This window comes from Medicago truncatula, chromosome 4 (genome assembly GCF_003473485.1).
Source record: "Medicago truncatula cultivar Jemalong A17 chromosome 4, MtrunA17r5.0-ANR, whole genome shotgun sequence".
Classification (NCBI taxonomy): Eukaryota; Viridiplantae; Streptophyta; class Magnoliopsida; order Fabales; family Fabaceae; genus Medicago; species Medicago truncatula.
This window is the reverse complement of record NC_053045.1, coordinates 13,957,171-13,973,059: the sequence shown is the minus strand read 5'-3', so window position 1 is coordinate 13,973,059 and position 15,889 is coordinate 13,957,171.

Below are 15,889 nucleotides of genomic sequence, written 5' to 3'. Positions count from 1 at the left end.
AGTAAGAGTATATGATTTATAATTTTAGGGTTATTTTTATGAATTTTAGGGTATAATGTGCACATCAAGTGTTTGATGAAATGTTTTAATGAGTTTTTGATTCATTGTTTTTAGTTTCTTATTGTGTAGATTAAAAACAATGGCCGGATGGATCGACGTTCATGCGCAATTCAACGGCGGAGAACCTCAGAGGTTGAAGGTTCGGTGCCTTGGTGTAACGTTAAGAGGTCTCAAGGATAAACTGACTGAATTCAACCAAGGAGTCAACCCCAAAGACACAAGGATGGTGGAACACGTTTGGTATAAACGTCCAACGCTCGACGAGGGGAGAGTATCATTCACTTGGGTGGAATTAACGAACGACGAAAACGTCATGACCATGTTTTGGGAGCACAGCATGTTCTAGTGGATCGATATGCGGGTGAAGTTGGTTAGATCAACTGAAGATATCATCGAAAGTTTGATTCCGCCAGAAGATCGTCATTAGTTAGGGTAAGGTGCATTCCAACCACAACAATTGTCTTCCTTTGAATGAGATAAATTCAAACCTGCCAAACAATAGGACTCGAGCATTTCGCTCGGCATTCATGTTTTTCCTTTGAAAAGATTAAATTCTTGTTAGGCTGGTTTAGATGTAGGTATTAAGTGTGAAGGAATGAACCTCATTTCGTTGGCACTTGAATACCAGCGTCTAAAGCACGCCTAACAAAAATTTATTCTTTTCAAAGGAAAACATGAATGCCGGGTGAAATGCTTGAGTCCTGTTGTTTTGCAGGTTTGAATTTATCTCATTCAAAGGTAACACAATTGTTGTGGTTGGAATGCACATTCCAACTGCAACAATTGCCTTACCCTGGATGGGGCAATTCAAACTTGTTAATCGGCAGGACTCCAGTATTCGATGAGCATCTTGGACAATGGTATTCAAGTGTCAAGGAATGCACCTCATTCTTTTGACACTTGAATACCATCGTTCAAGATGCTTATCTTCCACCATATTCCGAAACATAAATCCGACGTCGCCGTCGTCGCGAATAAGCAAAGGCATATGCTTGCCGTTTTCCATGCGTATTCATCTCTATCTTCTCCTAGGTCTATGCAAGGCATTTGACCAAACAAGTGACGTGTATATTGATTTTCACCAAGATGCTCAAAATAAGTGTTAAGTTGTGCCTTCAAATTGTCAAGAGAGTCCGTCGGCGTTATCATAACCTTAACCGTCTTTTTAAACACGGAGTACCTAACCCGACCTTCAATTTGTGCAACCTCAGACATGTCTCACTTGAAAATTTTTGTAACAAAAGAATCATATATTAGAACAAAATTAAATGGAATGTAATAACGAATAAATGAAATGCGTAAACATTAAAAAGCTATAAATAAGTATTGCATTATTTTCACCACATAAAAGTCATATTATCATATATATATATATATATATATATATATATATATATATATATCAATATAAATTACATAATGTTAGTTATATATTGGGCACCAAAAAATTGGCGTTACAATTTCGACCCCAAAAAATACATCGGTGTAATTTCTACCAAAAAAAAGAACTAACACCGACAAAAAAATCACTCATTAAAGGCCAAGTGATTGGAGAAGGTCAAGTGACATAGAATCTTCCTCATCTTCCGCAATAACTTGAAATTGTTGTTTTGGTTTTTCGGGAGTGTCCAACAAAATAGGTGCCGCGTTGTTTGACTCCTTTTGTGGTTTGGACGGTTTGTTTCCACTTTCAATAGCCATGAGCTTTCGGAACAACTCATGTTGATCCAAATACTCATCTTCCCAAGTCACCGCATCTTCTTTCTTGTGATTGTGCCACTCCGTAGATGATGGAGGTAGTGGACAACCATTCTTCAAGGAAATAAGCACAAAATGATTTGGAATTGCCCCAAGGCACAAGATGGGAGTTTTTTGATTACCCGGCGGTGGTGGCCCTCTTAGTGGGAAAAACGATTCCGACTTTCCAACTTCAAGATTTGTCAACACCACCACACACATTTTGTAATAATTAGCAACAAGGTGTCCCATGTCCGGAAAAGTCAACCACTTATCAACAAGATGTGCACAAGTTTTTGTATTTGCGGGAGGATGTAATCCGTTTAAAATGTAGTTATAACGATCCTCACCCGCAAATACTTCAACATAATCATCTATATGATCCATCAACTCTTGAATAAGATGTGTACGGATCATGAGATGATTTTTTTCGGTCAAGCCCATGAACTCGGCTATAGCCCGGAATCCGCAATGTCCGTCGCCGATAACATCCACCGCTTTTTCAATAAATGGAAGCATGAAGCGTGGGATATAATCAATAGGACGCATAACCGGGATAGCCTTAGGCTTTGGATACCGAGTAGGTGGTGGAAGTGGGGAAAGTGATGTTTTACCAAGACGAGCACCTTTTTTCCTTTTATACGATGATGTTGTTGGTGATGGTGACGGTTGGCTATCCGGATTTTGGGAATCAACAACCTCCCAAGAAGAAGGGATCCGACTAGTCGATGTAATTTTTCCTTTAGACCTCGCAATGTCGACTTTTTTCTTTGCTCCCTTGGTTGGTACTTTTCGTGGTGGTGGAGACATCAAGGTGGTTTCAGGAAATGCCAACTGCCGCAAACCCTCTTTGACCTCAAGCTTCATTTGGAAAGGGAGTTTCTTTAGACGTTCAACAATAGCCTTCAACTCAACCTCGACACAAAAAGCTACTTCATTACTTTCTTCACCCATAGATAACCTAAGCCAATGGTGGTATATCTCATCCAATAAAATTGGCTTCTCTTGAAGGAGTTTAGTAGCAATTTCGCATGCACATGGTAGCCCGTAAGATGTCCTTTGCACACAACCACAAATGTCATTGTCCATGCACAATGTTTCCCTACAACGTGTCTCTTCCAAAGCAATGTTGTCGAAGGCATATCTAGACACATGACCACCTAACCCCGAGTACAAGCTGACATCTTTGAATCTATGTTCCAACACGTAAACACTGTGACCAAAGGATGTTTGTATAGCGGTGAATTGAAGCAAAAACATGTCATGTATTTTCTCCCAACAAGTACCCAAATCACCCACACTATTGTCCAAGTATTTCTTCAACAAAGCATGGGCCGATTCGACTCTGTTTGTGGTCCTACAACCAAGATGCAACACATGGTCTGTCCATGCCCTCACAATTTTGTCCTTCACTTCATTCAAGGTGGTCATGGCATAATCTACAAAAATTGGGAAATCACTACATGAATCTTTGAACTCCACTAATGCATTTGCATATAACTGTTGAGTGGGCGATTCAACCATAGCTTTCCATGTCTTCATTATCTTCTTCACCACATCGCGATTGCTCACCTCTATCCCATCCTTTTTAAAGCCCAAAGGATATTTACAATCCAAGACACACATTTGTTTAACATTAGCTTGCACATGAAAATAACAATTCATTGCATAACTTTCCGGAAAAACATGTGCAACCGCTTTCGTCAAAGACATATCCCTATCGGTAACAATCACCTTAGGCATATTCATCTTTGACGAAAGAAGTTTACGCAACATCTTTAAAACCCAAACAAAGTTTTCTTCTTTCTCATGTGTCATAAATCCAAACCCAACCGAATATGTCAAATCGGTTGAAGTCACCCCAACTACCTCAAACATTGGCATCCTATACATGTTGGTTTTGTACGTCGAGTCCATAACCAAAACCGTTGGAAAATTGTTAAACAACTTAATGGATGTTGGATGAGCCCAAAAAATATCTTCAATAGTATTACTTTCAAGTTGTGTTCTTGAGTAATAAGTATATTTGTGCTCCTCCAACTTCGAGATTAGATATTGCAACGGCTTCTTGTCACCCCTATTTGCCTTCCATATTTGTTGACGTTCATTGTACACTTGCTTCACATTTGTCATGCAATGTGGTTTTTGGTTCTTCAAATGTATCAAAATATTTCTTGGAAGCATCTTGCTTTTTGTCAAGTCACGTACAATCTTCTTGTCATCCTCCTTTAATCTACCGGCAAGAATGTGCCCTTCTAAAGCCGGCTCCATGGGATGGTTGTGAACTCCATTAAGAATGTTCAATCCTCATTCTTTTGTTTGCTTACTTTGATATCCACTAATCATGAATAAGCAACCGCATTTTCTTGACCCCGTTCCCGCATGCTTCGGTTTTTTTTTCGGAACTATGTGACTTCCACTCCTTTCACACACTAGCCGGAACATTGGATTGATCAAGCTTGATCTTTGTATGACAATTGTAAATCCCGCCTTATTTGCTTGTCGACGCACCCACTCAAGCAATTCATCTCTATTTTTCGACTTAACGTCGTCTGAAAAAAAACCTAGCCGTGTCGACCTCGTGGGGTTGATGTGGGAGTACACCGGAGCCGCCAACATACTTTGAAGCTTCAACATGGACGGAAGCTCCATCTCAACATTAGGCGGTTTGACATCTCCGGAATTTTCGACAAAATTTTGTTTTGTCTCTCCCGGAACATCTTTTGCATTCTCTACCATTACTATAATTATACAACATATAAATATGAATTAACAACTACATAATGTATAAACATCAATGCCATGATGAATTAAAACAAAAAAAAAGAAAAAAAACAAAAGAAAAAAAATTTGAAAATTTGGCAGTAGCTGCCATTTTTTCGTTGTGAAAATTTTTCACAAGAGTTCCTCGGCACCTTGCTACCGAGGTTTTCCTCGGCACTATACTACCGAAGTTTCCCTCGGCAGTTAACTGCCGAGGATTCCCATGACAGGGTTCTACGTAACTCACGTAGATACCCATAAAATAATACAAAAATCAATCAATTAAAATGCACAATACCTGTTTTTTTACGTCAAATGTGTGTTGATACCTCCTATGCTTGATGCTTGAATGATTTTGGATCAAGGATTGATGAAAAAAATGGATTTTTGGATTGGAATGGAGATGAAAAATGAAGTTGATGAAGAAAATAGAATGTAGGGGGAGCAGGTGGCTGTTTCATCAGATGAAACATATCCTCGGCAGTTTACTACCGAGGAAATCCTCGGTAGTTTGCTGCCGCCGGTTTAATCAAAACTTCGGCAGTTAACTGTCGAAGGGCATTTTGGTATTTTACTCGTGTGGCACAGCCATACTATATGTGGGAACATCAATTCTCCATATATAATCACATTGATTGGTTAAATTTGTCTCCAAAATTCATTTTCTATTTTATTTTTTGTAATAGAACAAATTAAACATTAATTTGTTCAAAGTCTTACATTTTGAATAACTTATCATCAAATATTAATTACACGCGCTTAAAAGGAGCCTAAAAGGAATAGGTATATGTTTTTTTTACGGATTAACTAATTACAAACCCGTGTGAATAACGTATTTTTTTAAAATTTAGTTTCGAAGGAGAAATCTTATAAATTACGGAAAATTGTTGTCATTTATAAATTTGAAAATCAAAATTGCGTAAACCAAAATTTTGCAACACAGAGCCTAAAACATTACATAAAAAATAACATAACAACTATTATAATATCTTATTCCTTAAAGTTAACCCGAACGCAAAATTTTGCCCAAGATTTAACCTAACTTCTTTGCTTAATTTTACTGTATTAACCCTATTTAATTTAATCAAAATGTTAACGTTAATTGTTAGGGAAATCAAAATAAACAAATCGCTTCTAATTTTTCTCCTTAATTTTACTAAACAAATTATACTAACCCTAGATTTAATTTATGCAAAATGTCATCTCTTATTTATAAACGTTAACCCGTGATGCAATATTAACCCTAGATTTAACCTAATTTTTTCGTGTGACTTTACTATATTAACCCTAGATTTAATTTATGCAAAATGTCATCTCTTATTTTTAAATGTTAACCCGTGACGCAATATTAACCCTAGATTTAACCTAATTTTTTCGCGTGACTTTACTATATTAACCCTAGATTTAATTTATGCAAAATGTAATCTCTTATTTCAAAATGTTAACCCGTGATGCAATATTAACCCTAGATTTAACCTATTTTTTCGCGTGACTTTACTATATTAACCCTAGATTTAATTTATGCAAAATGTCATATCTAATTTTAACCTAATTTTTCCCTCCACACTTTTGCATTTAATGTTTATCTAAAGTAAAATAAAAGTATGTTCCCAATTATATGCTGTTTTTTTGGAAAGGAATAACCGATAACCCGTCTAGCTATACTTAACTTAATCTCTTACTTATAAATGCTAATATACTTAACCTATTTTATTTTATTTTTTAAAGTTAACCCGGATGCAAAATTTTGCCCTAGAATTAACCTAACTTCTTTGTTTAATTTTACTGTATTAACCCTATTTAATTAACCATGTTTAATTTGATCAAAATGTTAACGTTAATTGTTAGGGAAATCAAAATAAACAAATCGCTCCTAATTTTTCTCTTTAATTTTACTAAACAAATTATATTAACCCTAGATTTAATTTATGCAAAATGACATCTCTTATTTCTAAATGTTAACCCGTGACGCAATATTAGCCCTAAATTTAACCTAATTTTTCGTGTGACTTTACTATATTAAGCATAGATTTAATTTATGCAAAATATCATCTCTTATTTCTAAATGTTAACCGGTGATGCAATATTAACCCTAGATTTAACCTATTTGTTCTAAAAGTACTTTTTTTAGTAAGTACTTAATTGATATTGTGTTTGACCTAACTTCTCCTTAAAAATGTAGAGAAATTTGAAAAATGTCGGGTCAAACGATACCTTAATCTTCCACAGCAGCAATGTAGAAGCAACTGAATTTGAGAGAAAAAATTGAAAAGGTTAAAAATATAAAAATTAGAAAATAATTAAAAAAAATTGGTTAGGGGCAAAAATCGAAATTCATAGGCCATTGTTAAAAAAAAAAAATTAAAAAATAAAGAAAATGTTCTCGGCGTAAGTTGAAAAGAGGTGTTTGTGAAAAATTGTCGAGAAGTAGTTTTTTAAAGTAACATTCAACATTTTCTGGTCAAAGCTCATTTCATTCAATTTTATGCGTTCAAAAAAAGTACTTTTTTTAGTAAGTACTTAATTGATATTGTGTTTGACCTAACTTCTCCTTAAAAATGTAGAGAAGTTTGAAAAATGTCGGGTCAAACGATACCTTAATCTCCCACAACGGCAATGTAGAAACAACTGAATTTGGGATAAAAAATTGAAAAAGTTAAAAATATAAAAATTGGAAAATAATTAAAAGTTATTAAAAATATAAAAATTAGAAAAAAATTGGTTAGGGGCAAAAATGGAAATTCATAGGCGATTGTTAAAAAAAAAACTCAACCAATAAGTAGATTACCAAATTGCCCCTTATAGGGGCAAAATGGTAAATTCAAGGGACATTTATTTTCTTATTAGTATATATAGATAACAAAAAAAATGATTACATATTTAATTTATGAAAAATGTAAGTTAGATACAAATTTGTTCCCTATTATTGAGTCAAATTAGTCTTTGAAATGGACTAAAATTATCTTAAATACCTAATTTAACGAACAATGAATAAAGATGGTTTTTTTACTCCAATGAAAGAGTTAATGAGTCAAGTGATAGGAAGATTGAAGTTTTACCCCTCCTTTTGCAAAAAACTAAAACTGACATTTGAAGATGAATATTAGACATCTTAATTTCTAAATAAATAAAAATTGATTTAGATTAAAAAAAACAACTAAATTGATATTTTCCGTTGGGAAATGCTAACATTTGCCCAAAAGACACATGTTAGCAGGACCCTTTTCCGTTGTCAAGAATTGAACATATAAATTGGAGACCAATTTTGTATTTACTCCAATAAATACAATATTGTTGTAAAATAAGGGTGACATTGATTCACCCTCACGGTATGATTCACTTTCTACACTCTTGCTCAGTTCCATTACTGACTTGAGAGTTGGAGTGCTAACGTGCCTGCAAGCACCTTTCGTTCTGGAAACCATCACCGCTACACCGAAGAACTTTCTGCCACTGTTGCCTCTCATCTCCTCACCAGACAGGTTACCTTCCATTATCTATTGATGGTATTGGTTTCTACTGCCACCGTTGTCTAAACACTTTTGTTGATGTTGTTGCATCTCATAGTTGTTATCGTCGTTACTATATTTGTTGTTTCCACTTGTAATGGTTGTCATAGTCATTGTTGTGTCTTGCCATCGTTATTTTATCGACTCTCTCTCTCTCTCCCTCTCTCTCTCTCTCTCTCTCTCTCTCTCTCCCCACAAACATCTCGCCTATATCTCGTGATTCCCTATCACTATCACCTCTTTGTATCGAGGTGACTGTCATGGCCAAACAGTCTTTTAGGTAAACCATTAGGAAGCTGAATTAGGTGGTGGGTGACATACAATAGAACAGATGAATTTAATATTGTGGTTAGGTATTTGTAGGATTTGAATGACAATTGGTGTTGTTCACATTAGCATTTTCAAATAACAATTCATTATCAGTATTTATGTCCATGCACAAACATACGCATGCACACACACGCAAAAACAAAAAACTATTGATTACTGAATTTGCTAGCGCAATAGGTACACTTCTGATTATTGATTCTGCTACAAAAAGAATGAATTTTTTGTCATGACGCTCGTGTTTAGTTGGCATTTATTTTTCACACCGTGTATTTGATGAAATTATGGTTGAGTGTGAGGAATTTGCTTGCAAGTTAGAAGTTTTTTATGAATGGCTCCCTACTTATTGTTCACATTGTCAAATCATTGGTCACGATGTTACTGCTCGATCGTGGTAAGAAAACCTAATTTTGTCCAAACATGTCCAACCCAAAAAATATGTTGGAAAACAAAATACAGATGGTGTTGGGTCCTCCAAAGCATTTTAAGTGCCTGTTATTACTAACAAAGAACCTATTTCATCCAATCTAGAACATGTTGTGTCTAATATCGATCATGTTGTTACACATAGCTCGCCTACATTACCATCATTTCACCAAAACATAGTAAGGTAGACTGAATTATTGATGAAGCATGATTGCTTCACCTGGTATAGACAACTCTGTTAAGGCAGATTTCTTTTAATTTTTATCTTGCTATCAATTTTTTAATTTAGAGGGATTTGGTCCCCCTGTATAGATTTTCCTTTTTTTTAATATATTATGAGTGAGTGGTAGTGTAAGGGTTTCTTGATATGACAACAGTGTTGGGATTTCTCAATCTCTTTTTAGTATTTAAACTCACTCTGGTTTATCGGAAAAAATAATGTGATGTTTTGGGACTCTATTGTTGCCTAAAAACATATTGTAATTATGTTCGTAAAACTCAATTTTCAAAAAGGAGGTATTAAAATGAAATATTGTAATTATGTTTGTAAAACTCAATTTTTTTCCTCTCTTTCTATTTATTTTCTCCTTCCTAAACTCTAGTTGTCATCATTTTTATTATTGATCTACTGAAGATAGGTGATTTAATGTCAATTTTGTCCTGGAATCACCCACTCCAAATTATTTTTCCTTCACTTTTAGTTAACTATCTGATGTCGACATACATTTAGTCTTCTATCGTTTGTTTTGTGATTCCGTTATCTTTAACACGACTTTGTTTGTTTTGATTTCTCGTCTATGTGATTCGTGTTTTTTATTTCCCGACTTACTTTTGTGTTTATTTGATTCAGATTGAAAGATTAGTTTTGATCAAGTGCAAATTCAATCAACGACTGTGGCATCATCAACGTTGCAGATTCAGAAACATGAATATTCCAGAGACTGAAATATAGTTAGGTTTGTCGCCATATGTACTATGCTGTTTCTACTAACATAGTTATTGTGGGTTTGTTCGTAGTTTCTTCCTTTTTGTTTTTACAAACTTTAAATTTATATTGTATTGATGTACTTTATCAATTTGAATTATTGAATATCGTTTATTTTTGTTTGTGGTACACTTGATAGAAAAAGCATGGTAAGTTAAAATAAACATTAAATTTGGTCAATCACAAATTAATTAAAGGGTTAATAGTGCTTTTCACCCCTATAAAATTTTCGGTTTGATTTACACCCTCGTAAAAAATTTATTTTCCGGAAAACACCCTTAATAGGCCATTCAAAAACCAAAATTTCTTGAAAAAATTCTGAAAATGGCCTATTAAGGGTGTTTTCCGGAAAATAAATTTTTTACGAGGGTGCAAATCAAACCGAAAATTTTATAAGGGCGAAAACCGAAAATAGCATATATTACAGGGGTGAAAAACACTATTAACCCTTAATTAAAACAAGGGGCAAATTTTCTTGCAAAGGTAAATAAAATAAAGTTTAATAATTCAAATAAAGTTTACGTAATATAGATATATAAATTAATTAAAGTGTAGTCAACTATATATATTATTTATAATTGTATTTTCATTTAATACATTTATTGTATTCCTATTATATTTATATTTTATGCATCAAATAAAAAAGATATGTTAAAGATGCACTCAACAATGTCTATATAACATACATCAAAATAACATATTGTATGAGCAAGATGGATTCTACAAGAAAACTTTCATTAGGAGTGACATTCATTTTGGCTTTCTTTATCTTGGCATCAGGTGTAAAAGCAATATATAATTTTTGGAGTTTTAATCTATTATATTTTGATTTTTCATTTCTTTTAGTCTAAACATCTATTATTACATATTATAATTTTTTTAATCCAAATATTGTTTGTCAATGTAGATTTGCACATGGAATCACAAGCATGGAGAGTGGATCATGATCCCTACAAAAGTTGTCACTCAGATGAAGATTGTACAAAAATTCATTATTATTGCCCACCTTCAAAAGTTCCTTATTGTCAAGTTGATAGATGTGGTTGTGGTAATTGATCAATATTGACACCCATCAATAAAATTCTTAGTCCAACATCCTCAATTACAAGCTGAGTAATGAGTAATGGAATTTTGGAAAATAATCATTGTGTTTGGATGAGAATAATTTATAAAATAATAATTACAAAGGGTTATTGGAGAGTGTTTTTATGAAAATCTTACAAAAATAAAATAAAATTTTCAGATTATTTTAATTTTGATTATAATAGTCAACATTATTCTCCAAAAATATCGTGATTAATTTTCATTAGACTTAATTGTGAAATATTATCACATAAGCCTTATTGTGATTATTATCGTATGACTCTTTTATTTTATAGTGTTATATTTTTCATTAGACTTTTTTTCTTTTGGTCAATATTTTTCATTAGACTTAATTGTGAAATATTATCACATAAGTCTTATTGGGATTATTATCGTATGACTCTTTTATATTGTGTTATTTCTAAGGATATGTGTGGGCTTACTATGATAGAAAATGGATAGCTTTAATTTTTTTCATTAATCTTATGGGTTTAAGTGTGTGTTTGGTATGGCGGTAGGAAAAATTGATTTTGATATAATTGAGTTTGAGAGAATTGATTTTGGTTAAAAGTGAGTTGAATGTGAATTGATTTATATTTGGATACACCCATTTAAAAGTGATTCTTATGTATTAATGATGTTTGGATAGATTGAATCAAAATTGCTTTTAAATGCATAATTACCAAAATAGGTCCCAACTTAAATTACATTACTTTTATATATAACTATGATTATTTTCCTTCAAAATAATTTATTAAGTAAAACGTTTAAACTAAAAACTATATATTAAGTAATACGTAAAAAAATTATATGTTTATAAACCGATTTCTTTTTTCATTAAATTATTTTAACTTTTTTTAACAATAAAAAAATCCTCTCACCAAAAAATTAAAATAAAAAAATAATAAAAAGCCTATGTAGAAATTTAATGGGCCAGCGAGTTAAACCTAACAAAGAGCCCAATAGCATCTTCTTCAACCTATCGTCATTTTGCACAACAACAGTAAAGCGGCAGATCTTGGAAAATCAGGAAGCAAGTTACAGAGAAGGCAAGGGTGATATAGGTAGATAAACATGTCACACATCTTTAAAATTCAAAATCGATTCAATCCCACCGCAAAAGCTCCATATTGTAGCTTCAACTGAAACCACGTTTTGGGAGTAAAATCAATTTTCACTCAACCAACCCAAACATCTTAAAAAGAAAAAAAATCGCGTTTTCAGTGCTCAAACGCGTTACCAAACACACGCTAAGACATCTCATTAAGCCATATACATACACACTCACTATAAAATAGTTTTAAAATATCTAACAAATGGGCAAAACAATGAATTCTTTAGTCCCTCACTTTTTCATCCGTTTGCCAAATAAATCCTTGACTGTTAAGTTTAACTTCAAATGTCTATGATGGACCAACCGTAAGAGTGATCCACCATAGAATTCATTAATATTTTAAATTTTAACCGTTTGATATTTTTTTTAAAGCTACCATTAGATTATGAAGGCTACCCTTGGATTAAATGAATCATGTTTATATATATATATATATATATATATATTAATAAAACTCAGAATTTCTCCCTTTCTTCATCTACTTCCTCACTCTTCATCTTCATCAATCATCATATTCATACCTTCATCACAACAACCCAGAATTATCTTCACCAACATTCATGAAAATAGAACAGCTAACATGAGACAACAACCCATATCCATATTCATCATGTTGTTCTTAAAGACAACCACCATATTATTTTCCAACTAACAACAACAAGGAAAAGCTAGAAGCAGAGAAAGTTTAAAAAAATTCATCCCGAGATAGATTTAGATGTCTCAGAAAGCGCTTCAAAAGTGAGCATAGCAGCACCATCATCCGAGACATAGCGCTGCCCCTCTCTGTTCATCTCTTCGGCGGGGCTCTTCCTCCGCCGCGCACAACCCCACGTCGTTATCGTCCTCCTGGCGGCGATGGGACGGTGACCCTCGTTGTTCGTTCAGATATGGAGATGGGCAATGGTGGTGTTGTGGTCGGAGAAGGAGAGGTGCGGTGGGTGGTGCTGCTCCTGTGGGAGATCCATTTCCCTCTTCTCTCTTTAGCACTCTTTCCCTTTCTCTCTTTTCTGGAAATTGTTTTTAAGTTTTCAATGGCAACCTGAAGAGAGATGGTAGAGAGGAAGATTTTGGGTCGTGGAAATGGGCCATAAAAATGATTCTAAGTCTCTAAATGATTTGTTTACCCTTTAATTAAAGTGTATGTTGTTGTTGTTATATATAAAGTTGTTGAAAAAAATTAAAAAAAATCTGGGTTGTTGTGATGAATGTAGGAATATGATTGATGAAGATGAAGAAGAGGAAGAAGAAGAAGAAGAAAATTAGGTGGTAGTGGTACACAGTAAGATAAAATACATCTGCGTAATCCAATGACTATTCTTTTAAAAAAAAGATCAAACGGTTTAAATTAAAATAATTAATGAAGTCTATGGTGGACCACTCTTAAGGTTGGTCCACCATAGAAATTTGAAGTTAAACTTAACAGTCAAGGATTTATTTGACAAACGGAGGAAAAGATGAAGGACGAAAACGCCATTTTTATTAATTAGGGACCAAAATGAAAACATGAAATTAAATAATGGACCAAACGATCTAATAAGCCAAAATAGAGTAGTGTTTTAATGATTTAAGTAGAGGGAGGTGTGAATAGCAATACAACGTAGTTACAATAAAAACAATAACCAAAATAGAGGTGCGGATAGTAGCCGTGTGAGAGAGATTAAGTGAGAAACAAACTCAGTTAGTGATTATAAATAGATGAAACCATTAGAGAATTAGGGTTACAACAAATTAGAAAGTCAGAATACAGAATACAGAATACATAGAAACTGTTTTTGGGAGAAAAGGGAAGAAATTGAGAAGTCAGAGAAGAGAAGAGGAGCAAACTTGTAGAGTCCAAATTCAACCAATCTAAGGTAAGGGTGGGACTAACCTTCTTTAATCATGAGTATAGGATTGTGAAAAAGGGGTTAATTTTATAGTTGTTAATAGTTTTGATGTTATAGAAGTTAGATTTTAATTGAAATTTGATTGTTGAAAGTGTAGGAAATCCAATGAATTAACATGAAAATTGATGTCCAGGTTGTAGAATAACAATAGGTAATGTTCTCTGCCAAATTTGGGATTTGGGTGGTTGAGATTGGGGTTTTTGGGTGAACAACGGTGAAAAACACGTAAGAACAGGAGGAAACTCGCTTGAAGCTCGCTTATGGCGAGTTCTCTCTGGAAGCAACTCGCCTATGGCTAAAAACTCGCTTATAGCGAGTTACTCAGTGATAGCTTCCCCTGTTTTGCGTTCTTGCGTCTTTTTCACACATTTCTGCTTTGATTTGACCTTTGGTGTAAACATGAAAGTTGTTGATAATTGTGTTATCTTTCCAGTAGTAGTCTTGGTTTGACATGAAAATATTTTGTGGATAATTTAACATGTTTTTACGAAGATGTATGAATGAATTATTGTTGTTAAATATGATATTGTTCATGATTGATGAATTATTATATGAATGTATTGATGAATATGATGTCATATGACGTTGTTCATGATTGATGAATTATTATATGAATGTATATGTTGATGAATATGATGTTATATGATGTTGATCATGATTGATGAATTATGAAGTCATAATGCGAAGTCGTTGTCGTCGTTGTTGTTGCATTGGTTGTGTCAATACATAATCATTTTAAGCGAAGGGGGTTGTAGCCTGACATGTCGAACTATGACATTAGCGAAGACAGCTTGATGCTCTGTTAATTTTAAGCGAAGGGGGTTGTAGCCTGACAGGTCGAATTATGACATTAGCGAAAGAAGCTTTATGCTCTGTTAATTTTAAGCGAAGGGGGTACTAGCCTGCAAAGTCGAATTACGACATTAGCGAAGAGAGCTTGATGCTCTCATGGTACCACATGCATATTGCATTTGTTGAGTCGTTGTTGTTGCATTGTCGAGTCGTTGTTGTTGTATTGTCGAGTCGTCGTTATTGCATTGTCAAGTCATTGTTGTCGTGTTGTTGAACGAAGTTTTGCTTGATGAATTTTTGTTGAAGTTATGTGAAGCATTGTTGATGATGAATTGATGCTGTTTTGTGTTGTTAAATTCTCTTACTTGACTCATTGTTTATTAGTATTGTTGATGATAAATTGTTGTTGTTTTATGTTGTTAAATTCTTTTATAGAATTATTGCTTATTATTATTGAATGTGAAATCTCACCCATTCTGTTTGAATGTTGCCTCTACGTGGGTAACGTGCAGATAACCAAGAGTAACCGCTGATGTGAGTTGATTCCTCGTGTCGTCTTAGGAGTCACTCTGATACGTAACGGGATGGGGATTAATTGTATTTTATTTTCCATTGTTACATATTCTTTTATGAATTTATTGTTGAACCATTTTTAGATGGAATTAATTATGTTGATGATGTTGAGGCCTTTAGTGCCAAGTTTTGTAAGATGAATAAATATTTCCATTGCGATGTTGTTTTAATTATTTGAAAGAAGTTATTAAATAAGGGGCAGATTTTCTTGCAAAGGTAAATAAAATTGATATGCATTAAGTTAGTCAACAAAGTTAAATGTATTTATCAATTTCTATAAATTTCAAAGGGGCATATTTTCTTGCAAAGGTAAATAAAATTGATATGCATTAAGTTAGTCAACAAAGTTAAATGTATTTATCAATTTGTATAGATTTCACATAATAGTTTCTCATTCCAAATCTATTCATATTAGGATAAAAATTTGCATTATTTTTTTCAATTGGTCTAATAGCTGAAAATTCACTCTTAAGGTGAATAAATCATTAATATTTATTATTAGAACGTAGACCAACGAATGTCTACATTGTTTGATTATTTGGATCGAGTAGTCTAGTAGTCAGAGTTTCACTCTGAAGGTAAATACGTGGATAATCTTAGATTCGAACACTGACTCCTGCATATCACAATGTCC